The sequence below is a fragment of the Corvus hawaiiensis genome, chromosome 1 (genome assembly GCF_020740725.1).
Source record: "Corvus hawaiiensis isolate bCorHaw1 chromosome 1, bCorHaw1.pri.cur, whole genome shotgun sequence".
In the NCBI taxonomy this organism is placed as follows: Eukaryota; Metazoa; Chordata; class Aves; order Passeriformes; family Corvidae; genus Corvus; species Corvus hawaiiensis.
Genome location: NC_063213.1, coordinates 5,663,811 through 5,691,511, shown reverse-complemented (window position 1 = coordinate 5,691,511; position 27,701 = coordinate 5,663,811). Strand labels below are relative to the sequence as shown.

The following is a 27,701-nucleotide window of genomic DNA, read 5'->3' as shown; positions in this document are numbered from 1 at the left end:
TACCAGTTTTACAGCCACATAACTCACTGGATGGCAACAGAATAATCCTTGATTTGTGCTAGTTCAAGAGGGTCAAGCCATTACCCAGATTCTTAGTCCAGCCCTCTAATTTCCTTCTGCCTCTTTCCCAAATCTGCCATTATGAAGCCTGTGAGTCTCCTGCTCCGACACCTTCAGCACTGAGGGACTGGATATCCGCAGGAAGATCCTCCTGCCCTGTGTCAGCATCCACGAGAAAGGAGTCAGATCCTATGTGTGGTTGTCAACATCCCTTTGAACAACAACCTTGTTCAAAGGCAGTCTGCATAATGCTGAGTGTAATGCTGTAGCCCATGGAAAAGTGAAGAAAGGGTTACAGTGGAAGGGAGATGTCTGACCTTTTGTTCACCATTCATCACTTCTCTTCCTCTGGTCTCCTCTCTTTTTGGCCAAAGTATGGACCTCATTATTGCCCTTGAATGTGGGTATATATGGAGTAATGTGGCTTAAAATTTTTACTTTGCACACATATCTAAGCACACCTTGGTAAAGGAAAGCTATTGGGTAGGAAGAGGTTAATACAGAGAGAGTAATGGATCAGAAAAAGAAATCACAGGCATCTATGCTCAGATAACATGGGAAAACCACAGAATAAAATAAAGAGGTGGTGAAATCATTGGAAAAGACTGGTTTTATTATCATAATTGTTGGAGTCTGCACCACAGCCTGCAATGCCCAAAACCACAGAAGCAGCTGGTCCAGTCCTAGCAGGAGAGCTCCCTGCACTCAGTGTGCTGGGGATGTGCTCTGCAAAGGATGGGGACAGCGTACCCCATCCAGCACTGGGCCACTGGGGAGGTTGCCCAGGACCTATTCCAGCTGAGTTTTTAGTATCTCCAAATGAGACCACACAGTCTCTGACAACCTGTTTCAGTGCTTGACCACCCTCACCGTAAAAAAGATTTTATTTCATTTAAATGGAATTGTACATATTTCAATTTATGCCCATTGCCTTTTGTCCTGTCCCTGGACAGCACTGAATAGAATCTGGTTCCATCCTCTTTACGCCCCCACATTAGGTATTTATCCACTTGTTCTTTATGTGTTTGGAAAAGGCTTCCAAGAAGATTTGCTCCATCATCATGCCAAGGATCAAGGTAGGGCTGACTGGACTGTATTGAAGACCTTAGTGACATTTGCTTGCTTCCAGAGCTCAGGAACCACTCCCAGTTGCCATGACCTTCCAAAAATAATTTAGAGTGACATTTGGCCAGGTCTTTCAGCGCTCCTGGGTGCACACCACAAGGTTCCAGGGACTTCTGTATATTCAGATATTTCAAGTATAACCTAACCTGATCCTACTGTACCAAGGGCAACTCTCCTTGCTCCATACTTTGATACAGGGTTCTGCGATTCCTAAAGGCAAGTCTTATCAGTGAAGACAAGAAAAAGACAACATTCAGCCACAAAAAACCAAGGCAGCCTCTCATCTTTTTTACCTTGTAAATAATTGCAAGAAATGGTGTTTAAACTGAGATGAAACCATGTAGAATGTAGAGGCCAGGCAGTGTAGTGTCTGAAGAGGACTCTAATGCAGCTCAGTCCTTCCTACTGTTCATGTGATTGCCAAATAAATGGTTTTTTTACTGGAATAGCAGCCTGTTTGACCTATCAAGTATGTTACAACCACTAATGCCACAGTTTACTCTTGTGTGTTTTCCTTACAAGCCTATAAATACTGTAGAGTCTTGCTTATAAATACTGTCTTAATTACACAAAAGGCTCTTGGGATATTCAAATGGCTTCCCTTTAAACACATCTGGCTGAAGAATCTGAGGTGCTTCTCAGTGGGTGATAGTAAGTGAAACAACCAGAAAGGAAAATATGCAATCTGGATGGGTTTGGATCTATTTCAACAATTATTTTAGAGTGTGTTGTATATAAGGGATCATTTGCATCTGTACAGTCCTTGGCTCTTCTTTAAAAAAAAAAGCTTTTTTTTTTTCCTTCTGTGGAGGCAGGGTGAGAGGGGAAAGAATTGTTTCTGAATCTTATCAAGAAATAAAATAACACAAAGTACATTTTACGAAAGAAGAGGCACACTGTGCCTTTTTTTTTTCCACTGGCCTACAGCCTAAGGGAAACATTCACTGGCAAATATAAAACTTGTTCAAAACCCTTTGGAGAAGCAGACTATTATTAAATTATTTATTTTATCTTTGAAGTGTTTCCATTTTTATACTGTTAAGGATTTCTCTGTAAAAGCCGGGTGCCTGAGAATATTTGGCCTGTAGTGATCTTTGAAACATAAGCCTCTTTTTTTTTCCATCTCTGTCTTTTCTTCTCCCCCACTCTCTCCGTCCCAGTTTCTTCCTAAAATGAATGAGGATCTGTCTATTGCAGAGAGTCTGTACTCATTGGGGAAATTTAAGGAGATCTTAGTAGCTGGAAACAACTAGACCCTAGTTTGCACTGTTTGCTCAAATTTTTTTTTTAGGAGAAGCAAACATGGCAGAATCAGAAAGGGTGGGAGACATATTCAAATGCTCTCGGGCACTTATTAAAATGTTATGTAATTAAATGTTAAGATCATGCCTGTAGCAGTGTCTTTTGAAATAACTGTACTAGCTGGGCCTCCTGAAACCAGCGCAGGAAAATAATTCATTTAAAAGGTTATTGGCCATTGAGGCATATGCCTTGGGGACCTAATTTAATGGGAGAACTCCCATTGACTTGCGTGGGCTTGGAGAGGGCCTGCTGTTGTTTCCCAACATGATCCTTGCAGGCTTGGAGGACAAAGAAATTGCGTAGCCATATGAGGAGCACAGAGCTTCGTGTCAGGGTGAGGTGCTGGTGTGACCCTGAGAGGGGTGGCAGCAGAGCTGGGGGGTCTGAGCCTCCATGGGTGGTGGGTACAGGGCGCAGGAAGGATGCTCTGCTGGATGCTGGATGCAGCACTGCTGCCAGCAGGAGCTGCACTACTCGAAGACACAGAGACCATCATTGTCTCTGCAGGATTCCTTACTGGATAGCAGAAAGAGGGAACAAAATACACAGGCTGGCATGGGAGAAATGTGCTTTTTAAAACAGCATGACAGGGCTTTCTTTTCAGTGTTGGTTTCCCAGTTATTCCAAGGAGGGTAACTCTGTTCTTGCTGCTACAGGTTCAGGGAGCAGAAAGGGTCTGAGTGTTGGGGGAAATGGATGCAGAGGTGCAGCCTGGGCACTGTGAGCTCCTGTGTGTCAGCAGCTCCATCCGTCAGTGTGGGATGTCCCATGCTGAGAGGGATGTGTGGAGTTGTGTGTGTGGAGGAATTAAATAGCAAAAAGGATGTGTTCTCCCATCAGTGGGATGAGGACTGGATGTGTAAGAGGGCATTTCTCTGCATCTGGGTTAAAGCTGAGCTCAGCAGTGAGGAGTAGGAAGGGTAGGGCAGGTCTCAGTAGCTGATGAGGCTGTCGGTGCTGCTTCCCACAGTGGTAATATCCCAGTTAGTACGAACCCATAACACTCAATGACGATCATGAGGAATTCCTAGCTCCCAAGATTGCTGGTAGTGAGATGTTTTCCCTTTGACCAGGTCTCTGATTAGAGGGCACAGCTAAAATCCATTGCAAGCACGTACACAAAGCTCCATTTGTATTGCTGGACTTTATTTCACAAGGGAGGGCTTCTGTGCCTGTCTGTATTGTCTTGTGACACCTCCTTTGCTGTCTTACCTGCATATGATGGTTAGGTAAATGAATCTCTTCTTTCTGGGGAATAATGGGCATCTTTCCTTAGTGCAGTCTGGGTGGCAGTGGGTCTTCCCACACTTTTATCACCCAGCATATTGCTTGTCATTAGAAATCTGCTCATCTTTGCTTCATTTCTAAGGTTGTTTAAGTGTACATGGTGCAAATGCCTTCAGGGGCTGCCGCTGCTTCCACACCTCTCCTTTTACAAAATATTTGAAACTTAATATGCTGGAAGGTTGTCTTGTGGAGGGGAACTCTGCTGCTACAAATTTAAAATCACCCTTCCATGATTTCTAGTGTCAGGTCTCTTCAAGGCCAGATCAGACACCTCTACAGACCTGAGTCTGGGCAGCCACATACCTTCCATGAACTTGCAGGAAAGGGACAAGATAATTGTGGGAAGACTAACCACTTGATCTGACAGAGCAATTCCTGATATGGGGTGAATCTCTGAATAGTTCTGAACAACTGGTAAGCCCCTACCAAAGCAATTCTCTATGCCACAGGGTATTTTAGATCCAGAACTTTGACCCCAAAGCCAGAAGTGGTGTGTCATCAATCCATGGCCTAAGCTTGCTTCAGGATCCCTGTTATGATGGGAAAGCATAATAATTTTGATGCCAAGATGTCCACATTTTTTGTGAAATTACTCAAGTGAGTGCAAATAATGATTATAGGACTCAAAAGAAATATCAGAATATTAATAATTGAGAGGTTGCTGTTGTTCTGTGTAGCCAGAACAACAGGCTAGATCTTGGTTCCGGGGAAATCAGTGGAAGCCAATGAAACCACATTTCAGCTGTCAAAAGGGCCAAGTTTGGAAGGGCCCCACTAAAATCAAAGGAATTGTGTGTGTCTGGGAGCATCCCTGAGGCAACTGCTTCTGCTAGACTGAGGGATTTGCAGAACAGGGTACAAGGAGAGAAGGAAAGACATTTTCCTTGTGTACAACAGAAAAATCAGATCCAACAAACATTATTTTTATGTTCCCTGAACAACACTGTGGGTTTTTTTCAGTTTTTTAACATTTTCATCTACTGCTTGCAAAGCCCTACACTCTGGCTCCTTCTTAGCAGATGGAAATTGGAGGGGAAGAGAAAAAAAAAAGGCTGCATGTGCTGGCATATCCATATGGCATTCAAGTGAGAAATCACTTGGAACATGGGGCCTCGTGTGGGGTCACAGCCTCCATACGTTCCTTGATGGGTGCAAAGGGTCCTGAAACTTGTTGCTGCTGTAGCAGCGAGGGAATGGAGTTGGTGCAGCACAGGCTGAAAATTCCTGACAGAGATGGAGGGGAAGGCAAGAGATATGACTGTCCCCCAAGGTGTTTTGCTGCCTACCTGTCCCCAAAATCCCGGGCACCACTGGGAAGGCAGGCTTCTGAGTGATTTGCAGCCTCTTGCTGTAAAACGATAATTGCACCAGAGCAAATATACACCAACCAGCTTTATCATGTGTAATAAACTCCATCTGAGCAAAACCCTCTCCAGCAAGGAGGATCTGCAGAGGATGCTGCAAGCCATGTGGGGAGGGTTTCAGTGCTGCAGGAGGCTCGTGTGGGCTTTCTGCCTCTCCAGGAGGACGTGTGAGGACTGCACGTGCTACGGCAGAGCACGAACGGATAAAAGAGGTGTTTGTGCATTGTTCTGAGAGGCTCAGTGTCTGCTTGAGTCATCTGAGCAGCTCTCTGTTGAAAGACTGGCTTCAAGCAGGATCTTTTCCCTTACCCCTTCTGTTACCTAAACCTGTTCTGAAGTTATCTGGTACATCCATTTTTGGGTTCTCGTTGACTTAAGCGGGATTGGCATCAGCCCTGTGTACTGTGTCTGTCTGTGATTCTCCTCTCTGTTTACATAACTGTCTTATGTGTTTATTTTCCCTAGTACCCACCACTGCAGTGTATAAGGCAGGAATCATCCTCCACAATGCCAATTTCTTTTGGCTTCTTTCCTGTGCGTGTTTGTCTTTGCACTTTTCCTCCAAAGTTGTGGCTGGGATTCTCAGTTATCCTGCACTGTTGCTCTGACTCTGCTGAGATGAGGGGTCTCCCGCCAGCTTCACTGGGAGCAGACTCAGAGCAGGGCTGAGTTCTCCTGGGTATCCTGCCTTATCCTGCATCAGAAACAGCCTGGAGTTGCTGTGTATCCTCCAACAAACAAAAGGTGATTGGCTGTGACTTTCCCAGAAAATCAGAAGGGCTTCAGACACCCTTTCCTACCTGTCCAGGCCTAAGTCTTACTTGTTACATGTCTAACTAGGAGTTAAAATGGAGGAGATGGAAATAGTTTTTTAGGAAAAGAATATCATATGCAAAATGGAAACTAGCTGTGTTCAAAACTTATTCAGAATTATATATATAGATGTGGAATCAGAATCCTTACACACACACACACACACACACACATATATATATATATACATACATATAAAAAATCAGATAAATTCAGAATCAAGGCAATGTGTGCTTGCAGCCCAGAAATCCAACCATATCCTCAAAAGAAGGGTGGCCAGCAGGTCAAGGGAGGTGATTCTCCTCCTCTGCTCCACTCTCGTGAGACCTCTCCTGCAGTGCTGTGTCCAGGTCTGGAGCCCTCAACACAAGAAAGACATGGACCTGTTGGAACTAATCCAGAGGAGTCCACAAAGATTATCAAAGGGCTGGGTATTCCCCTCTCCTATAGAGATAGGCTGAGAAAATTGGGATTGTTCAGCCGGGAGAAGAGAAGGCTCTGGGGAGGCCTTGGAACCCCTTCCAGTGCCTAAAGCAGATACAAGAGAGCTGGAGAGGGACTTTGGACAAGGGCATGGAATGATGGAACAAGGGGGAATGGCTTAAAACTAAAAGAGGGTAGGTTTAGGTTAGATATTAGGAAGAAACTCTTCCCTGTGAGGGTGGTGAGGCAATGGAACAGGTTACCCAGAGAAGATGTGCCATCCCTGGGAATGTTTAAGGCCAGGTTGGACAGGGCTTGGAGCAACCTGCTCTAGTGGAAATGGTCCCTGCCCATGGCAGGGGGGTTGGAACAAGATGATCTTTAAGGTCCCCTCGAACACAAACCATTCTGTCATTCTGTACCCACAGCCCCAAACTTCCATGTAAGTCATGGGAACAATCCACTTATTCACACCCAGAGAGCCAAGAGGAGTCTGCAGAGAAGTCACAGGACTGCAGCACTTGCAGTCCTCAGGATCCTCCGAGGCCAGCTCTGGTTCAGCCTTTTGCCAGCTGGTTGCTGTGATCTTCCTGAGCTCTGTTGCAGGGAAAACCAGACAACTGATACTCCAAAACCCCCTGAAGTGATGGGAAGTCCTGGGCTGAAAACCAGCTCTGTGCAAGACCATCATGTACCCAGTGATAGTGATTCAGCTCCAGGGCAACAAACAGGTATTAGATTTGTGCCCCTTATAGCTCTTTGTCAAACAATCTGCCCATTTATGTGCCCTTATTTTATATTAAATATTAATCTTACAAGCTCTGAGATGAACCCCTCAGTAGTAACTATTTATGAACTTCAACTGTTTCAGATCAAGTCAGTTTTACTTCTAATTTTTCAAAAGAAAAGAGCTTTGTAGAATTTCACCCTTCTCATAATTTCCTTGCTTTTGCCTAAGCAGTCCTTGGAGGGCCTTATAAGAGGTGTGCACCTGTAAGAATGTGTTCTTGTAGCAATAAAACAAGAGATAACCACATCTAAACGCAGCTAACACTCATTAATCTGTTGTGGACTGGAAGTCCAAGAAGTCAGTCATTATGCATGGACAGTTTTATACCAGGCATGAGTATTGCTTGGCATGGGTCCTTCTTTAATTGCATTATACAAACATAACAGAAAATTGACCCAAAGAGGGAAAACAATTTTATCCTTAGAACACTCTTCTGACTAAGTACAGAGCTTTTAATTAAATTCCCTATACAAAGTGACTGCCTGTCTCTCATGTTGAGCCTAATTGATATCAAAGCCATCCTTAGAATCAATATTTTTTTCTGGAAAAAAAGAGCAAATACCCTCTCCACCCCAACAGAATTCAATAAATAATTTGATAGTACTTGACTCCTAACTGTAATCTTTGTCTCATTTGAGCAGAATATAAAGTGAAAATTTGTCCCCACTGCCCCCCAGCATCCCCATTGCATCACAAATCAGGTGCCACAAAATGTCACTATTCCTCCTCAGCAGGTCTGCTGTTTCCATTTATTTTGGCACCCCACGCTGAGTAAGGGAGGAATTTGAAACCTTCAAGTGGCAACACATTTATGCGGCTTTTGTTACCTATTTTATATTTTTCACTTATTTATGATTACAGTTGCAATTGGATCACATTAGAAGTCTCAGGAAGATCAAAGGCTTGTTAGAGCAGGCAGTAGACAAACCCACACTCCTCCAAGGCTGCTGGGGAGGGTTTGCAGTGCACTGTACCCCAGCTGCAAACCCCTAAGCAGGTGCCTAACTCTACTCCTCTAAAAAAGGTGTGCAAGATGGGACCTCGTTTTGCGATGACAAACACCCAAACCAAAGACCAGATCTTGTTCCTCTTGTTCCTTTGCTTTCTCCTCTCCATCTCTCCTTTGTGCTTTATGCAGGGACTCTGTCAATCTATCTCGTCAGAGCTGGTGTGAGAGTTGGTACCCTTTGCCAGGAGCAGCTTATAAAACCGATGGAAAAGAGAAAGAAAATTAAGCTAAATAATAGGGTGGTTGGTTTTGAGTTTTTTTATAATTATTCAGCCAGATTTAGTGAAGTGTGGAGCTGAAAGCCTGGTATTGATTATTGCCCCACCAAAAAGATGGTCTAACCATAAGTCAAAGCAGAGTCACCATGTGCAGTCCTTCTGCAAGGTCTGTTCCTGATAAAAGCAGGAATAATCTCTGCAGAAACCATTGCCTAGCAAGGGAGCACGGACTTGAAAGCTCAGCCCCAATCTCCAGTTTCTCTCTGTAATGTCTCTCTGTTGATATTGGCCCTCGGGGACTCTTGCTACAAGCACAATTTTCTTTCAAGAGCGTATGCTAATCGTGGCATTAGGGGTGTATTTATGATCTCTGGCTGACTGTGGCAGGTAGGATTGGGAGGGAAGTGATACTGAGTCTGCAGACAGATCACACTCATAAAGCATGATTTTGTGCTTCCCCTGCACTGTGACACCCTGAAGCACGGGGGATTAGCATAAAGAGAAACCCGCCCCAGTGTTATTGGAATAAAATTTCATCCACAATCCAGGCAGCCGAGCCACCTCCATGGACCTGGCAGAGTGTTTGTGTATCAGAATAACCACCTAAGAGCTGCTTTTCCTAGGCAGACAGCAAGGCAGCCTGCTGTCCTGGGGTTTGGGAAAGGAGCAAGGCTGGGGGAAGGCTGGTGGCATGGAAAGATTATTTAATTTTACTTCATTGTGCCCAGTCCTTTATTCTAAGAAAACATCAAAGTTTATTTTGCTTCCAAAGGGGTTCTGTACCTTCCCACCAAGTCCAAGTCAGAAGCAAAACCCGCTGGTTGCAAAAGGACATGGGAGCCAGCTAGCCCTCCTGAAACATCTCCTTTTGGGGGGTTTCTCTTTAGGGTCTGCATCCCACAGCCTTTTTAAAGCTTTGCTGCTGTCTTTGTCAGATGAACATGACCAGAGCGCCGTGTGAGGGTGTGCATGTCTGGGACCGCAGCTGCTGGAGGGGAGCAGAGCCAGTGCCCGCCGCCGCGCACAGAGGGCCCTTGTAGCCGGTGTATGTTCAAACCCACCACCATCCCTCACCCAACATAAACTTGTTTCAGCCACACGCAATACAAATAAAATGTTTAGCAAAGGCTGGCCGTACGTCTGAATGCCAGGGGAAAGTGAGAAGGGCTGGAAATAAATATTGACGTGGAGGTGTCAAGGCTCGCGGGAAGTCAGGGGGATGTGTTGCTGTTTTATAGGCTCTGCTAAATGATCAGAGCCTGACTCTGCTCCCGGCTGCCGGGGTGTAAATCTGAAATAACTCTGCCGATGCTAGAGTTACACCACCTCAAAACTGCTGTGCATGAGCCTCTGTCCAGCGGGGCTGAGTATTTCAATGCTGTCAGGAAGACCTAGACCCCCCCCTTACCATTAATATTTACGCAGTACTCCTCAGGCGTCTTTGGAAGAGCCACCATAAAATTTCTGTTGCTGTAGGGAGAGCCCTGAAAGAACAATTTGCAGGCAGTTATCGTCATTATTAGACATGGTAATTGAATTAGTAGTTATTTAATTATTATTATTGGTGTAATAAATACTCCTTGCCCTCCTTGGTCCTTCAAAATGAAGCCTGAGGAAATCCCAGTAAGTGGGAAGAGATCCTTTTGGAGACACTCTATTAGGAAAACACTGCATTGAAGGAAGAACCAGAGGCAATATCCACACCCACCCAGCAGGCAATTTCTGCATACTCTAAAATATCACAGAAGATGGCACTTACAGAGGTGTGTTTTGATGCAGGGAGGAGTTACACCGGGAGCCAAAATTGCTGATTTATGTGTATGCATATATATTGTATTTTTCTTCATTGAATATATGGCACAGAGCTCCCCAGTGTAACCAGTTAACTTTTCCAGGGACAAGTTGCTTGGAGTTAAGAGAAACATTTATTTCCTGATGGAGGCTGTGTGGTGACAACACAGCCTGTGAGGGAAAGCAGGTGGAAAGAGGGGTCCATCTTGGCCAGTCTTTTAACACAAGCCCAAGAGATAAGTGTTTGCAGTGCAGCATGCCAAAGCCATGTGGGGAGATTTGTCTCCTACCCAAGCTAATGATGGAGCAATGTCACCATATGTGTGGTTAGCTTCCAGCAGCTCCTCACTTTTCCAGCATGAATGGAGGGTGACAGATTGTATATTAGACAAATTACTCTTCTCTTGAAAGCAGCCGTCTCAGTGATAACCAAGTGCCTTCTTCACTCTCTCTTCACTGAACAATTTCTGCCCCGTCATTCAAAGCGTTCTGCAATAAAAAGGTGGTTGGTGAGCAAGGCTCACAGTGCTGCTCCTTATCTCCCAGCCAGTGCTTCCCGAGGCTATGCCTGGACCAGTGACCACAGCAGGCTGCCACCCATCCTCCCATCTTCCTGCCAACTGGCACGGCCATGCTGGCATCCACATGGGCAAACACTCTTCTTCTGAAAAGAAAGGGAGGCCACATCCCAGCTGCCTGCTGAGAGCAGCCCTGCAAGTTCCAGCTAGGTGTGGAGGGACAGTGCCCACGTCTTCTGGAAGGGATTTCAGCCAGGCTGTGGACCTGTGTCTAGCCTGGGATGGGTGATGGGGGGCATCTCCAGACATAGCAGGTTGGATTAGTTTCGTCATCTTGGGGCTGTTCCCAGGAAAGTCTCCAAAGAAGCAGATCCATCAGCACTGTGGGAAGGTGATGGGGAATTGATGTCTTCAAGGGAAGCCTTAGCAGTTGGCTCAGACAGCAAATTCAGTAGTTGCCCTGGGGGCAAGAACTGGAAGGCAAACAAGCTCCTTAAAAACATCATGTCCCTGGGAACACTTTGGCAGAGAAGAACTTTTTTCACTGTTTTCAGCTTTCAGAGACAGATGGTGGTTCCCCTTGCAAGCTCAAAATTTTAAGGCCTTTTAGATATTAAAGACTGATCTCAGTTGTCTGTTGAACCCTGAGTTTCCACTGGTCATTGCCTATGGAGACTGCATGAGGGTCACCCAGCTGCTGATGACAACTGTCCTGTGAAGAAGCCCCCTCTTGGGCTGCCCTCCTTTGAGGACAAACCTGTAGGTCCTATCAGCCAGATGTTGTCAGGGGTCTGGTGCTCCATGTTACCCTCTGGTCGTCTGCATTTGCTTTTGGCTCACATCATCCAGCACATCTTCCAGTCACCACCCAAGCCCTCATTCTTGAGTTTTCTCTTTGCCTATCACTTCTGCCCTTCTCTTTGCCCCCTCCTGAAGCTCATGCTGCTGCTCGTTGACATCACTGTGGACAGTGCATTGTCCTCTAATGGATACATGTCGAACTCCTCCATCCACCAGAATTTTTGGTAAGATCCTTAGACCAATTAATGAGGCAGGAGACTTGCTAGCCACATCCAGACCTCTTTATATTCCCTGTTTCCCTCGAATCAAAATAAAATACCTTTCTTTTTTTCTTTTTTTTTTAATAGCACAGACATGGGACTGGATCTTCCAGCTATTTTTATGAAGAGGCACAGGAAATCTGTGCCAGTATGAACTCTGGTTCCTTCATGTCCATGAATGCTTTAATTGGCTTCAGAGTTAGGAATGCATTAACAAAGCTGATTTCTGTGATTCCACGCATCTGGATTTCAGGGTGGGTTTTGTTTTTTTTTAGCTTGCCTAATCCTGCTTAAAGTCTTAAGATTTATTTGTATGTTTATAAGATGCAGCTTTTCTCATTATATGTATGTTACAGTCACCATTAAAGTAATACAAACAAAAGGAAAAACAGAATGGACTTGCAAGCAGCTGATAATTAATTACAGAGGACTTTTGAAAGGGTGGCTTAGCATCTTAAGCAATTCCTTTTGCTGCCAGATACATGGGCTTGTTTTATAAACTACAATCAATCTGCCTTTGGGGGGGGAAACTGCAAAATGAACTTAGTCATCTGAGCTCATTTTCAGTTTCAAAAACAGAAATCTTTGGAGTATAAAGTACCCTCTTCTTTTAATGTCAGTAAATAAGTTGATTTGTTTATATGGTTTTTGATACAAGTAAACTGCTTGCCATTTAAATAAGTTCAATCAGCTGTGAAAATTGACATTTTTAACCATAAAATCAGACTTCATCCTACCATGATATTAAATATTAAGGAATCATTTAAAGGACAGTATACATTTCAGAAACCTGCCTGGAGAGATGAATGCCAATTTCTGCCATTCAGAAGTATGTACGAAAAAAAGGCCCCTTGGCTGGAGGCCTGCTGCTGTGTAAAAGCCACTTTACAGACTTATTCCAACATGGTAAATCATCACTGCTCTAAGGAGACATTCAAGCTTCACATTCAGCCCTTTCGTGGCAAAAACAAATCCTCAAAGAGGGTGGATGGAAAAAGGGCATTGTGTGCTGATGCTGTCCCTGATGGCATGTCCAAGGCTGTGGGCGGCTCAGGCAGGGCTCAGCATCCTCTGCTCCCTGGAGCCAGACGTTTTGCAAGCCTGGGGGGCATCTGCCTGCCGGTGGAAGTGAGCACCGGGATTTCCAGCTCCCCTCGCTCATCCATGTAGCTGCACTTGCAAGTGGCACTTGGAAATGGGACATTCCTACTGTTTTCAAGACTTCAGAGGTCTGCACATACTCCTCTGCCCCCCACATTCTTTATTTTTTTTCCTTTCCTTTTTTCCCCTGTTTCAATCAAATTTTGGGGACAAAAACACCCCATGCTGATTCTGACCAGGCTTACAACTGACACAGCTCTTCACAGCTCAACACCCCTGATGTCCTGCCTGTGCCAAAGGGTTCTCATTGTGTGAGGGGTTTCCTTCTGAATAGGACAAAGCAAAACAGCAAAGCGCTAGGATTACTGGGCTGCTGAAGGAAGACAATGGGGAAACAAAACTCAGGCCAGAGAGACATTTATTTTTTGGAGGGGGATGGCTGCCCTTACACAATCCCTTTTAAAGCTCTGTGAAGTTTCTCTAACACAATCCAGTCCTGCAGCCAGGCAGAAATCCAGCACGTTCAAAACCTTTTCATTCCATCTTTAATGTAAAAAATGTGCCCTCGTTTACTACTGCAAACGGCAAGGGTGTTTAAGGTATAGGAAGTTTTAAGGGCAGGCTTTGGGGTGTCTCTGCTTGAGCACCTCTGGATGTTTCAAGCACAGAATGATGATGGCAGTCAGCTCTTTCCATGCTGACAAGCTGATGCCAAAATCCGAGTGGGTACAGGTTTCAGTGATCTGCTGCCTGCTGACTGAGCACGTCTCTCTCATTCCTTGTCCCATGCTGGCTCATTTTTGCCTTCCCACCTAGATTTTGGCTCTATTTCCCCACAAATCACCTGAGGTTTTTTTCAGCTGGGGACAAGGAGAGGGTACATTTCCCTCTTTCTGGCTGTGGTAGGGATTTGTATCCACAGTGGGGTGAAAAGGGGGTGTTAATTCTGGGGGTGATAGGAGTGCTGTTAGGATCAGGGTTTGCTGGCTGTTGGGGATTCAGGCTGTGACTGAATTTTTCCCATATTTTCTCTGGATTACCCCTCCTACGCTGGAAGCTGACCTTGTTCCCGTCCAGGAGCATTGAATGCTGTCTCACTTGTCACAAGTGCTGGGTATGAGCCCCCCACATGAGCCCAAGGGATTAATTTCCTCTTAGCTTCCTATATGCCAAGCTGTGACTCTCTCCCTGCCCTGGGCATAATGGGAAAAATGCTGGAGAGAGAGCACTAACTCATCCCGTGGGGCGGCTTGCTATAGGGCTAGCTCTTGGCACTCCTTTGTTCCCCTACAAAGGCATGTGGGATGGGGGAAGCCAATCCCATCCTAAGTAAACAAATGCTCTGAGTTAAATTTTTTAAATGGAGTCATAAATAAAGAACTATCATTGGAGAAATCCCCAAAGACACTGGTTTTGCTAAGGTTTTTTTTAATGTTGGCAGCTTCAGCAACTTTTGCAGAGATGTCAGAGTAAATAGCCTGTGATCCTACAGCATCTTATAAAAGTCTTTAACAACAAGAAGATTTTTATGCTTTCATATTATATATGTTCCTAATAGTCATTCTGTTCATGTCTCCTTATTTTATGTAGTGTAGAAAAAAATAATAATCCCTATCTGCAGTGTATCTCAGAAAGTCTTTAGCAATTTCTGACTTAAGAAAGAAAGAACTAGGCGCCTTTTGGACAGAAGATGATCAGGATTTTCTGGAATTTGGAATATCCCATAGCATCTGCACCAGCCATAAAAGGGGAGGGAGGGGAAAAGAGGTTTATTCTGTTTAACTTAGCAAAAAGAAATTTACTTGAGACTTAATCATACTGTGCAGGTAAATTTCCTGATACACTATTAGAAGGCTCTTTCATCTTGCAGATTAAAGGCTACCTGGGGAAGCTGTTGCACAGTGAGGTAAAGGGTGCAACAACTCTCCTGGCTCAGTAAGTACAAGGAGGCCCATTTCACTTTCTTCATGAGTAGAATTACTACAAGCAGCATTAGTACTGTGTGCTATATACTTACAGCTTGTATTTGGGATAGGGGTGTTTTCCCCCCAACAGAGAAAAATCAAAACCATGATGAAATACAGTAGTTGAAAGCTGAATATCTCAAAATTCAACCTAAAAATGAGCATACACACATAACCATAGGCATTTTTAGCTCCTGGAACAACTTACCTAAATTCCCCATCATCTGACAGCTTTAAATCAAGTCTGGATGTGTTCCTAGAAAATACACTAAATTAGCTAAAAGTCAAGAGTCTGATTCGTGATTCCCATAGGGAGAGTCTGCAGTCTACGTTATGAGGGAGGTGAGACCAAATGGGCAGAATGGTCTTAGAGATGCTGAAGCCAAAGAACAACATGTTCCACACTGCTCTCAACCAATTGCATTTCCCTGCAGAGGGACTGACTTCATAAAACTTGTTTATTTCCTTGCGGTATCAATCCCTTTTTCCAGAGTTGAGTTCCTTCACCAAGGCTGGCAAGAAACTTTTGGGCTTAGGGTAAATGCAGGTTATCTGGAACTGCTGATCCCATTTTCTGCACAGGTCCATCTTGAGGGGTAGGTGCTGCCAAGAGGTGCCCACTTCTTCAAACCACAGTTCCGTATAATTGCAGGAGCTGTGCTGGCTGTGCTTGGGGACAACTCAAGCTTTGCCTCTAGTGGAGCTACCTCCAGTCCTCTCTGAAAAGGGTCTTTCTCTTTTCCTTTCCATGTTTGCAAATGATCACCAGAAGCTCAGTGTTTCCTTTAATGCTGTAAGTAGCCAGACTGCTGCTTCCATGACTGTGTTTGGCCTGTTCAATATTTTCAACATTTCTTCCGCGGATCTCTCTTGTCTTCATTTCAGGCTGTTATCAAATCCACGCAAACTCACAATGGAGATACTTACAACGCCTTTCAATGAGGTAGGAATCATTCCAGCTCCGGTTGCATCTGGTTTTGCTGCAAAGGCATGTCCTTTATACTGTCCCTACGCAGATAACCTTGGAGACGTTGTTAAGGCAGAGAAGGAGTGTGGAAAGAGTGCCTCTACCAAATCGGGAGCAGCGACTGCAACTGAGATGGAGGCCTAATGAGCTTGGGCAGATCTCCATGCTCCTGCGGGTACTGGAGGCTTGATTAAAGCCAGGGCACCAATGTGGTGCTGCATAGTCAAGCCAGACCATTTGGAAGAAGATCTGGAATCTCCCATCACTCCACATGTCCATCTTATAGCGTTCATAAGATGGTCTAAAGAGGGTGAAGCCTGGGCCAAAGTGTGGTTGCCAGTGGACACACATTACAAGGGACAGAGAGTTTTCAGTACAAGTCCCTAGTACCACAAGAACCACTTCATGTTAGGGTGACCAAAAAGGCTTCTCCCAGGATGCATTGTTATGTTAATCTACCCCAGTTTGGATTCCCCAGCTGGCTGTCAGCCTCTACCCCTCATCATTCCCCCAGAGTTCCCCATTGGTCCCCATTCCATAGTCCTGCCTTTTCCCTGCCCCCAGATAAAACTGAGCTTTGGGATCATGTTTGTGTTTGCCTCTGCAACCTTCGGCAGCGTAGCAGCAATAAATGCTCCTGCCAGAACGCACCCAAATGCCCTTCTGGACTCTTTGCTGCTGACTGTGATACTGAACCCACTCATGCTTATATGGGTGCATGGGGGACCCCACAGAGCCAGGCAGAGACAGTGTTACCAGAGGAATGCCACCCTAGAAATCAAGATAATTTCTTAACAAGGCAATCTCTTACACCATGGAATGATTTCCAGTGGCAGCTCTAATACTTTGATTTTTGTTTCCAGGTCTAGATTTAAATGCCCCGAGATAGGATATGACCATCCAAAAGGCAACCTCCAGCTCCACTTCCATTGAAACCATGAACAGAAAAATGGTGATGGATTTGCCATCCTGAGTAATTCTGAGGCCGTTCCTGGCAGATGGCAATGGACCTGTTCTGCAGGACTTTACCCAGATACCACCCTCCCCACTCCACAGCTTATGACTGCTACCAGCTACTGAGTGAGACACATTTCTCAAGCGAGCTGAACAAAGTTCTTCAAATCTTCTGCTGAGGAAGTCATTGTTCCGCCCGGATGTAACAAGGGGTCATTTAGATTATCCTGTTCATATCTGTGCTAGCCATGCTAGTTTGGTATCCAAGTGCACTTAAAGCATTAAGAGATCTTTTTGTGCAAACAGCAGGGTTACATACAGAGGGTTTTAAGTGCGTCTAAAATCTCTGCAGACAAATTTATATCTTTAGTGCCCAGAGCTTCAGGAATTATCTTGGTGGTTATAGTGTCTTTGAAGCGCAGAACATCCTGGATACCAAAAGCAAAAGGCAAGTACCAGCTGGAAGTAGATGGAATTAGGGTTGCTTGGTTGTGTGGAGATGTGAAGCGAGGCTGGGTTCAGACAAGGACCTTCTTCTTGGATCGTGATTTTCTTGTTTACACAGTTCTGCATTAGCACTTTCTGATCCAGCAAATCTGTTGCAGCTAAACCACATGTGAGCCTGCTTATAGTGGTTGGTAAAAAAAGAACTGGGAGTTCAACAGTAACCAAAGGCACAGATATCCCTTGCCCACTCCCAGAACTGAGGAATATGAAGCTGGAGCAATACACTGCGGACCCAAACTTACGTTCCCTGGACAAAGTACCTTTTGTATATCGTAGTTCTAAAAGTTACAGTCGGCAGATCACGGAAACCCCAGTGGGTCTGTAAAAATCACAGATCTTCTTAAAGGGCCTTTGAAGAAAGCAGAAACAAATAGGGTGAATATGCGTTGACTTCCTGAATTGTCTCCCTTCTGTTTATCAGAACCCACACCCTGTCTCATTCCCTTTATGCTCTTTCTACATCAAATGGCTGAATAGCTACTGAGTAAATCTGTCATTATGACCTTACTTACCTTTTAGACCAACTTTCCTGTTGGATGCAACTTGCGGGATCCTAATTTTGCAGACCTAAGGTAACTTGGGTAATTTGTGTTGATATGAACCAAAGCTTGTGCATTTTGAAATGTTGCAATCAAATAATCCCATCTGTACTTGGGAGTCTGTAGCAGGCTGTCTTACTGTTGTCTTTTTGCAGTAATTATGGAACTGCCTTGGTATGGAACTGCATTTTGTCTGAGCTAAAGCTTAGTCCCCATGGGTTTCAGCTCCCTTCCGAGATGAGATTTGTAAACTCTGTGGAAAAATCTGTATTTTGCTTTTTAATGATTTCTAAGAAGACTGACCGCTTAGTGACCACATTTCCTACTGTTTGCAAAACATCTCCAGTCTTCTATACTTCAATATCCCTGTAAGCTTTCAAGCTGAGAGGAAGGTATTTTTATCTGTAGCTCTTCCCTGATTTTTGGGCATTTCCTTTTTTTGTTAAGTACAGGAAGACCAAGAGAAGATTGCTTCTCCATCCTCATCTTCTTCTCTTCATCTTCCAATTCAAGCTCTGCCCAAACTCCTGATAATGAAATGTGGTGTTGTCTGGTTTCTTCCTGCACAGCATTTAAGTGGGATACAATGAAACCTTCATCAACATGAACAATTAAAATTAAATTTCCCTGCTGCTTATTTCTACTGTACTTTTAAAGTATAAGCAAAGAATTTTTTTACAAACCAGATTTACAAGGATCTGGGTTTGAGATCTGAATACAGGTTAATAATGGTTTTCTAAATGCTAGTCTCCTCCTCCTGTAACTGGTGAGGTTTGCTTAGTAGTTCTGAAAAATCAGATCCATTGCTAAAATGTGCTGCCAGACAGAATTTGATATCTATTGTTAAAGTTCATTAGACTGAAGCCAAAAAAAAAATCCCCGTCTTGTTTGGTGCAAAGCTCGTTTTCCCCTGAGTGCCTTTGGCTATGAATTCTGCATATTCTAATTTTAAAGTATCATTCATTTTCTATTTGGTGATAAATGCTTTACTGTGTAAGAGTCTTTTGATTGCTCTGCTAATTAAAGTGGATAGTTTCCTTTTATGTTAGGTGGCTGGGCTTCTGGGTAACTGCAGTTTGCAGGGAACAGCCAAGGTTACATGACAGTGTTTATTACCTTTGCTCTCATCACTGATGGGTACATGTTCTGCAGCTCCAAGTTCTCAGTAAGAAAATGAATTAAGAAAATGAGGAATTTGTCATTTTGGAAGCTTCTTGGTCTTCCTTTCCTAGAAATGGCTTTTTATCTCTTTGCTTTCCCAGCTTTATTACACTTTGAGAAAGTTTTCATGACTTAAATGGCACAGAGACAGAAGTGGGAATGGAACTTCCATGTTGTTCTTTTTTTTTCCTTCTGAGCCTGTTCTGGTCAGCATAGATACTTGTGACAGAGGCACATGAAAGTGCTTGGGAACTCACTCTTTTTGTGAATGCTGTTTTAGTTGCCAAATGACACTGTGCCTTCTCTTCTGCACAAATCCCTCTCTCTTGATCTGAAGAATGCGGGGGACTTGATATGAAATATTAGAGAAAACACCTGAAAAAGCAGAACACAAAGTGAATATATATGTCCAGTCAGGACAATCTCTTCAGAGGAAAACCTCTGTGGGTGGAGATCCAGCAACCACACAGGTTTTTCTTCCAGGCTGGACTTCTTCTGTGATGGAAGGTGGCCTCGAAATCTGACAAAGGGCACTATGATAATCAAAGAGAACTACTGTATAAGCAAAACTCTTTCCAGTGAATGGGACTTATCGAATGCACAACAAAAGATTCAGGGAAAGATGGGCAATATTTGGGGTCTTTCTGGAAGGCTGTTACCCAGATTTTCAGGTGTGTGTTCCTGCAGGTCTGTAACTGTGATGGTGTGTCTGTGTCGAGTGTGCACAGGGTTTAAGAGTGCTGTTAAAATGTGCCACTGGGATATTTAGCTGCTTTCACACTGTCAAGGTGACCAGGAATTCTGCTGATGGTATGCAAGTGCTCTTGGTGAGCGGGAAGGTTCCTGTTGGTTTTCAAGTCTATATAAGAGGGTGTTCAGAAATTATATGGTGTAGGAAGGGATACAGACCTTAAAGGCCACCTCCAGAGCCAGTGGCTAAAGGGATCTTAGACTCAACAGTATCAAAACTAATGGACCAAAATTTGGGTTTAATCTTACATCATGATGACAGCTCTTAAGGAAGCTCTGCCAATTTTCTTCGAGACAAATTTGGAGATATCTAGAAACCTAGATTGACTGTTCTTTTCTGAATGCTCATTATCCCTTTTCAGACCCCAGTTTCCCCTGAGTAGGGGCAGAAATTGTCAACCTTGCATGTCACTTCAGCAAGGGAAAGCCACCATGGGTGCAACATCTGTGGATAGGGGAGCTTGTTTCAGACAAGCAGCAGGAGCCATAAACAGAAAACTGTGTAACAGCACCCTTTTCAGACTGCATGGGAACAGAGGAAACACAAACTGAAACTCTTTAGATTTGAATGTTTTGATCCTCACAGGACTTCAGATAACCTGAGCTGTGAACAATTAAATCACCCTCCCAAACTAAACAGACTTTTGAGATTAAGAGTTTGAAAGGCAACGTGTCCTCCATGTCTTCTGGTTATGATGTGAGGGAAAAAATAAATATAAAAATAATTTTTCCCAGTTATTGGAGATGTAGCTCTCTGCCTGCCCAGGTTAAGGTGCTGGGTTGCAAGGTGATATCAGGAACCTTCCCCTTTGTACCTCCAGCAGCAGACTGCATGTCAGATTGTGTTAAATATGAAGCTACACCGTGCACAGTGTTTTTACTTGTGAGCAGTAACCAGGATTTTCCTTTTATAACCCAGACAGTACATATTGTCTATATGATTTCCCCAGAACCATCTCTCCTGTTCTCCCTGAGGCAGAGCCACTGTGTGAATCACCAGCAGGATTAAAGCAGCTGCTGTAGTCTTCATGTTCTCCACTTCTACAGATCTGCCCCTTCTTTAGGAACAGAAACAAAGAGCTCAGACCTCAGGAACCTGCACAACACAGCCTCCAGTCTTGTTTACACAGTGTTTCCCATTTCTAGGAGCTGAAAGAAAGCCATTACCTCTACCTGCAGGGATGCTAGCACCTTTAAACAGGAGGGATCATGACTCTTATTCCAAGTTTTGTATCTGCAATTGCAGTGATAGATGAACGTTACTACATCTTCAAAGCCAGGACTTTCTCAGGTGGGTGCCTTTGAAATTCCCCTCCTTACACATTTGGGGATGGAGCTCAGGATTTTGCCTTTGGACCATCCCTACCCACCAGCTGTCATTGTTGAACAATGAGTCTGACTTTTTGTGCCCTGTTCTGAAACGTCTCTTAAAACATGGAGGGACCCAGGGGAAAAAACCACACTGCAACAGACACGAGTCCAACACCCTTTCACTCCGTCTGCAAGGGCTGTAACAAGCTGCCATTCATTACCAGGCAGTCTAACATGGAAAACAAATGTTGATCATTTTCCAGGTATCCTCTTGTGGGCAGGGTGCTGTCTGCTCTGTGGAGGTTAATTTGCTATTTTAGAAGTGCCACTTCAGGGTAATATGCTGCTAATAGGTAGCCAGCAGGTCCTGAAAACAAATATTCAACTGAATAATCCTAGAAAGCGGAATATTATATCTGCTTATATATTATATAAAATATATCTCTGGATATTATGGAGTCCCCATGAATCCTCCTAATAATGCCTTTTAAGCCTGGCTGCATTGGTTTGCCGCAGTCGTAACTCCAGAGCCCCTGTAGAGCTCATGTGGATCACGGGACTTGTTTAACAGATGGTTTCATTCAGGAGCTGGATAAGAGGAGCTGCTTGTTAGGCACAGGGCAAGCATCTGCAGGAGGATTTTTTGAGTGTTCAGGTAGCCTTCCAGCTCAGCACATCTCTGTCTGAGGCAGCAAGGTTAGGCATGGGAGAAGAGAGTCAGGCCAAAACTCTGCCACCAACATATACATGAGAGGCTGTTGCAGACTCTGTGGGGAGTGCTGCTCTCCAAGTCTTCAGTCAGGGTTAGAAGTCCCTTTCTTTGATTTCCTGATTTTGTTATTGGATGACTAATGTGAAGTCTAGGAGAAACATTTTATTATTCCCTATTTCATTTTAGCATAGCCGAGATCTGCAGCCTGGTATGTTTGTTCTGAGTGACTGAGCCCCATTGGGTAGAGCCATTACAATCATCTGCAGTTCTGCTGAAGCCAGAAAAGCTGGACTTGCACAAACCAGGTCCAAGATTTCTTGGTCTTGTAATGACCAAGTGAGGGGTCCCCATGGGAATTGCACCGACCATCACTGAGATTTTCAACGGAGGTTGCATGAAGATTTTTGGTCTATTCCTGCCTTGGGAAGTCACAGGTTCATAAAAGGCTTAGGTTGGAGGAGACCTTAAAGATCATTTAGTTCCAGCCCCTCTGGAGTTGGCAGGGACACCTTCCACTATCCCACATTAGTCAGAGCCCTGTCCAGCCTGGCCTTAAACACTTCCAGGAATGGGACACATACAACTTCTCTGGGAAACCCCTGCCCAGTCCTCACCACCCTCACAGGAAAGAGTTGAACTTTCCTTGATACAGGTGTGCCCTTACCTCCTCCAGTTCTGGTAATCACTGGCAATGAAAGCCATTCTGGGGATTTTGCCTCCTCTATGAGAAGATAAATTCATTGTCAGAACCACAGCTATGTGTTTGTGATCAAGGGGAAAGAGGTCTCATCGACTTTGATGAACACTGGTTTGTGTTTCCTACCACGCAGACCCGAGAGGTAAAAGGCAAGTTCTGGAAGAAGTGATGTTTGATGTTCATGTTGCATCAGGAATTGCTCATTATGGCATGCAGAACAAAGTGAGCTGGATGATTTTCCACTTTTTCTATAGGATTTTTGGTGACACCCTTGTTAAAGGTCAGAGAGACCCCTGAAATGCATTGCTGTCCCTATGAACAACACCATGAGGAGCAGGTGAGTTTGCTACACCAGGAGTGCAACTGTAAAGAATTTCAAATCAATATAGGTCTAATCTAACTTGAACTGAGCTTTAGGGATTAATTAAATCTTAATTACAGATCAAACCACACAGCCACAGTTATTTCTAAATTCAGAGGATGAACATTCGTGCGAGTGCTGGAAACTAAATATCACCTTTTTGCATTACTGTTATTAAACAGTGCACATTCATAACCTTTTCAGTTGTAAATTATTAATGTGTGTAGTTATACTTTTAATTAAGACAAACTCTTAGGGACACGTTCTACTACTGTTATTTACCTTGGGCCCATTTCCATCAGGAGTTCTCTTAACTTCAGTGGGCTGGTTCGTGTGATAAAGGTACTATTAATTTATATTTGTTTTTGGAAGAGTGCATAGCATCTTAGACCATATATTCAACAAGGGAACATTTGAATCCAAAATAACTTAAAATGTAGAACTGACAGTCAAGAAGACATAAACTAATAGAGAAGAAAGAGCAATAGAGGAAAAGGATGGAAAAGCAAGGTGGTAAAATTTATGGCTAACATTGCTCCTGTGCCCACAATAGGTGATAAAGTATTTCTGAAGGTCATAACTGAAATAGGCGAGTGGACAGCATGAAGAGACCTGACAAGTCAGTATTAGCAGCAGCCTTATTTTGTGGGCTTAGCTGTGGATCAAGGTCTTACTTTGTTAGGCACCACATAAACCCACATCAAGGTGAGAGACCTTGCCCTGCTATCCTTCAGCCATTGCTGTTGAAAGAATCCATATAGAAGGGGTAGCAAGGAATATGAGAACACTTATCAGTTGCAGATGCAGCACTATCATAAGACTGCTGCAGTGATAGATGGCAGGAGGTCTCAGGGTAATTTAAAGGGACTTCAAAGGGTTTACAAGATACTTCTATTAATCACAAAGATTTTAATTAGAGGAAGAAAAATCCTGAGTTATGTTAACTTATATTGGCTCAATACCAGTCCTCTATGGGGACTAGCTAATGTTTATCTCTGCAGCCACTAATTACAGGTGCCTCCTCCACCCTGGAGGACCTGAACAGCTGGCAGCAATGGGAGGTAGGTTGCAGCTCCCTGTCTGGAGTATTGCATTGGAAATATGAGCTCAAAGGGGGAATGCCCTTGCAGAAAGCTTTAGAAACAATGAATTATCTTAGTAACAGCACTGACCAACAGAAATATCTCTGAATCATTTTTGCACCCTTCTCACTTAAGTTTTCAGCTCGGGTGCAGCTTCTGTCGAACAGGCAAACAAAAGGTTAGGATGTGTAAGAAATGGGATGGAGTAAATTTCAGTGTGGTATAAAACCAAGGCTTCTCTCTCATCTGGAATGCTATAAGTCACTGCCAAGGGAATTAAAGGATGTTCAGATAAGGATGACAAGAATAATTTGAGACTTGGGGGGGAAAAAAATCTTATATGGAGAGAGATTGAAAAGATAAGTGGTGTTTACGGTGGAAGGGAGCTAAATAGAAGTTCTGTGATAAAAGCTCGTGCTGTCAGGCCTGTGGCAAGAGAAAGAGGGGGAGTGGTGAAAGAACCTAGGAGGTGTGAAAATGCCTGAGCCTGCAGGCAGACGGGCTGCTGAGCCCACTGGGGAAGGCATCAGGCAGGGTGATGGGAGAGCTGGGAGTATCAGGAAGGAGCCAGAAATCCTGCTAGGCTGGAGGACATGAGGGCTCCAAAGGGAAGGGAGGCTCATGTTTGGGTTTTTTTCATGTCTCCCAACACACAGTGCAAAATGAAAGAGTAGAAGGCAGGAATTTCAAGATTAGATGTCACCATGGAAAATGTGATGGATTTGTGGAGCTCAGTTCCACTGGAGGTTGTAGAGGTCAAGGACTCATGGAGATTCAAGGAGGAACTGACCATTCATGTGAGAAGTTAAAACCCAGTTCTGCCATGGTGAACATGAACAGACTATTTGGAGTATTTGGCTGTCAGTGAGTGCCACCATCCTTACTCCAAGCAAGAGTTAAGCATTTCTTCTCCATCTCATTCAGAAAACCATTTCAGCAGGATGCCAAATTAAGTTTATCCAAAAGCATTTAATTTAGCTTCACTAAGACAGTTATCCTGTGTTACATAAGTACCCACTGGATTTTAAGATCATATTTATTTGAAGATTAACTGCAAGGCAGAGTTGTTTTCCAGTGGAACAACTGGATTAATGAGGTAAAAACTGGAGCACCTACACTTTTCTTCTACAACTGATGATCAAGCTTTGATACTTCTATGTTTTAATTTATCCTAAGATACTTTCTCTTGTGCTTCTCCTGCTCCTCTTGTCCAAGCAAAGCTGCTGACCTCAGTCTGTCCAGCTTCAGAAGAGGGAACTCAGTTAAAAATGGGTCAGTAGGGTCAATGATGTTAAAGAAGTCTTTGGGATGCAGTCCCAAAGTTTGCTCTTCTTCTTGCCCTGCTCCCAGGACCCAACTCTTCCAATTTTTCTGCATTACAGGCTCCCTGCAGACCTCAAATCTTTATTCTTCAGCTTGTTCCGAAACTTCAGTCTTGTGCAGTAGGTTTGTATCCATTTGCCCAATAATGTTCTTCAAAGCAAATTCTTTCCATTAGCCAGAAGAAGCATGTTCAGTTCCCTGGAGATATGTATCTAGTGCCATCTGAAATGGTCAAACTTCTCCCACTTGCTGCTGCAGAGGAGCACAAGTAGATTTTACATGGTATTGACTTGCCCCAAGTGTCCTGGATATCCCCACATCCATTTACCACATACCTATTTTGACAACCAAATCATGCATTTTTGTTCTTAGTTGGATGCCTCCTCCTTCACTTTGGGATATGAGAAATAGAATTTGGGATGTGAAGTGTTATGCCTGTAAATTTCGACTTTCAAAGCAGAGGAACTAAGCATCAGGTCCTGCTGGTATTTCAGCATATATTCTGAATTTGTTTGAAAATACCAGCCTTGTTCCTTGTGAGGCCACAGGTAGCAGCACTACCACAGCATCAACAGCATCCCAAACTAGCCATGACAGCCTTGCCTGAGCCAGCTCAAAGAGCTGCTTTAATCATGAGTGCAGCAAAATATTCATCTCTACAAATCAGTGATAAGGAAATCAAAATCGCCAGCATACCTCCAGTCAGGAAAACACGAGGGGGTTTGTTGCTGTTTTCACAGAAAAGACAACTGATATTCCAGACCAAAGATGTGCAGCAGACTAGTCCTTGTGGGCATTAGTAAAATGGATCTAACTCCAAATGTGGTGCTAGTTTGACTGGGGATTTCATCGTCATTCTCCATCCACCTAAACCTCTCATCTTGCTTTTTATGCAATGGAACATGAGAAATGATGAGTTAGTGGGCAAAAGCAAGAATAAGCAAGAGACTACGAGAAGGGCAAGGAATTATCTTGAGAAGATATGAATCAGTTGAGTTGAGCAGTGACCTTTCTTAGGGGACAAAAGATACAGATAGGTCTTAGCACCAAGGGTAGAAGGGAGGGAAAGAAATGTGTTGGTGACATCAAGCTGAGAGGCACTATCAGTCCTGAAAGGGCCCCAGATACCCTACAGGAATGTCTGGATGACTTCACAGATTAAAATAGCAGAGAGGGGGTGAAACTAAACCCTGAGTGCACTTTGCTTTAATTCCTGACATAATCAAAGATTCTGTGGATTTGCTGAGATTGCAGAGAAAGACCCAGATCCACTGGTTAATCATGAGATGTCTGAGCCCCCAACACCATGTCGCGTCATGTCAGGCTAATGCCAGGTTGGGATGCACCAGGAGACGTTTCTAGCAAAGCTGCAGCTGTATTAATGCCACTGTACACGTGGCTGGTGAAGCCTCCTCTGGAACAGCGTGAGCAATTCCCATCCCTGGTGTTCAAAACTGATGAATTCAGACAGAGGCAGGAAGGAACACTGATCAGGGAAACATCAAACTGCTCTGCAAGAGCAGATTACAAATGTGACTCCTTCTGCCTGGGAAAGACAGATGTGCATAATGATGGCTTATAAACCTATCAGGAAGGTAAACATTAAGGGGGGAATAGACCTATTAGCCTGAAGGACAACACTATCAGGAGAATAAACAAGAATGAATTGTCCATAAATTTAAGGTAGTAAGGGGGAAGAAGAGTTCAAGCAACAGAAGTGAGTTTGTAGCAGCATCTTCTCTAAGCCATGGAGGGAAACCCCTGGCTAGGTGTAATTTGGAGCATGATCATTTCTGAAAAGGAAAATATGGGATATCTGCCACTGTAGGGACTTGTTAAAAAAGGCAAAAACTAAAAAACAACCCAAAGAAAACAAAACAGAGGCACCTTTTAACCTTGAATAGCTTTCTTTCTTTTTATTTTCTTTTTTTCAAGTCCACTGCCCACAATTATGTTGCATGGATATGAAGGGGGGAGATAGCAACCTTCTATGTAGAACTCAAGAACCCACACTAAAAGTAAATCCTCACTGACATGCAGTGTTGCTGTTGCTTAACTATTTTCCATACACTGAACCCGAGGCACTCATTTCTCCAGGCATTCTACAAGTGCATAAGTGCAGTCCCTGCCCCCAAATCTTACAAACTAAGGCAGGACCTTTTGTTTTGTTAAAAATGTTTTATGGTGTCTCAGGATACTTTCCACAGGGGACCAAAGCACTGAAATAAATTCAAAATATGCTTTTAGTGTTCAACTGATATGTTAAACTGGATTATAGAGTTGTATCATAGGAAATTATCCTTGTGCTTTAGTTCCATTAGCCTACTTTAAACATCGGTATTAAAAGCGGATACTTACTTAAATACCAAACTGTGCCTGGGTTATAATCTGTTTCTCTGATATCATAGATCATTTGCAAGCCACAAAGCCCCTTTGATCTCGCAGAATGCTCAACTGAACTTAAAAGGAAATTAAATGCAGAGCTCAATTTTTCATTAAATTGTCACCCAC

The 27,701-nt window shown here is 43.8% G+C and overlaps 1 long non-coding RNA gene across 1 annotated transcript in view; it reads right to left on the bottom strand.

Annotated features, from left to right (window-relative positions):
- Positions 1 to 7,501: 7,501 nt before the first annotated feature.
- LOC125333878 overlaps positions 7,502 to 27,701 on the bottom strand; it is a 42,061-nt gene continuing 21,861 nt past the window's right edge. Inside the window, exons 6-9 of the long non-coding RNA XR_007207053.1 lie at positions 17,515 to 17,603; positions 10,473 to 10,671; positions 9,800 to 9,875; positions 7,502 to 8,364 (exon numbers count right to left, since the gene is read on the bottom strand). This is a non-coding gene — a long non-coding RNA (uncharacterized LOC125333878). The remainder of the gene's footprint in view (positions 8,365 to 9,799; positions 9,876 to 10,472; positions 10,672 to 17,514; positions 17,604 to 27,701) is intronic.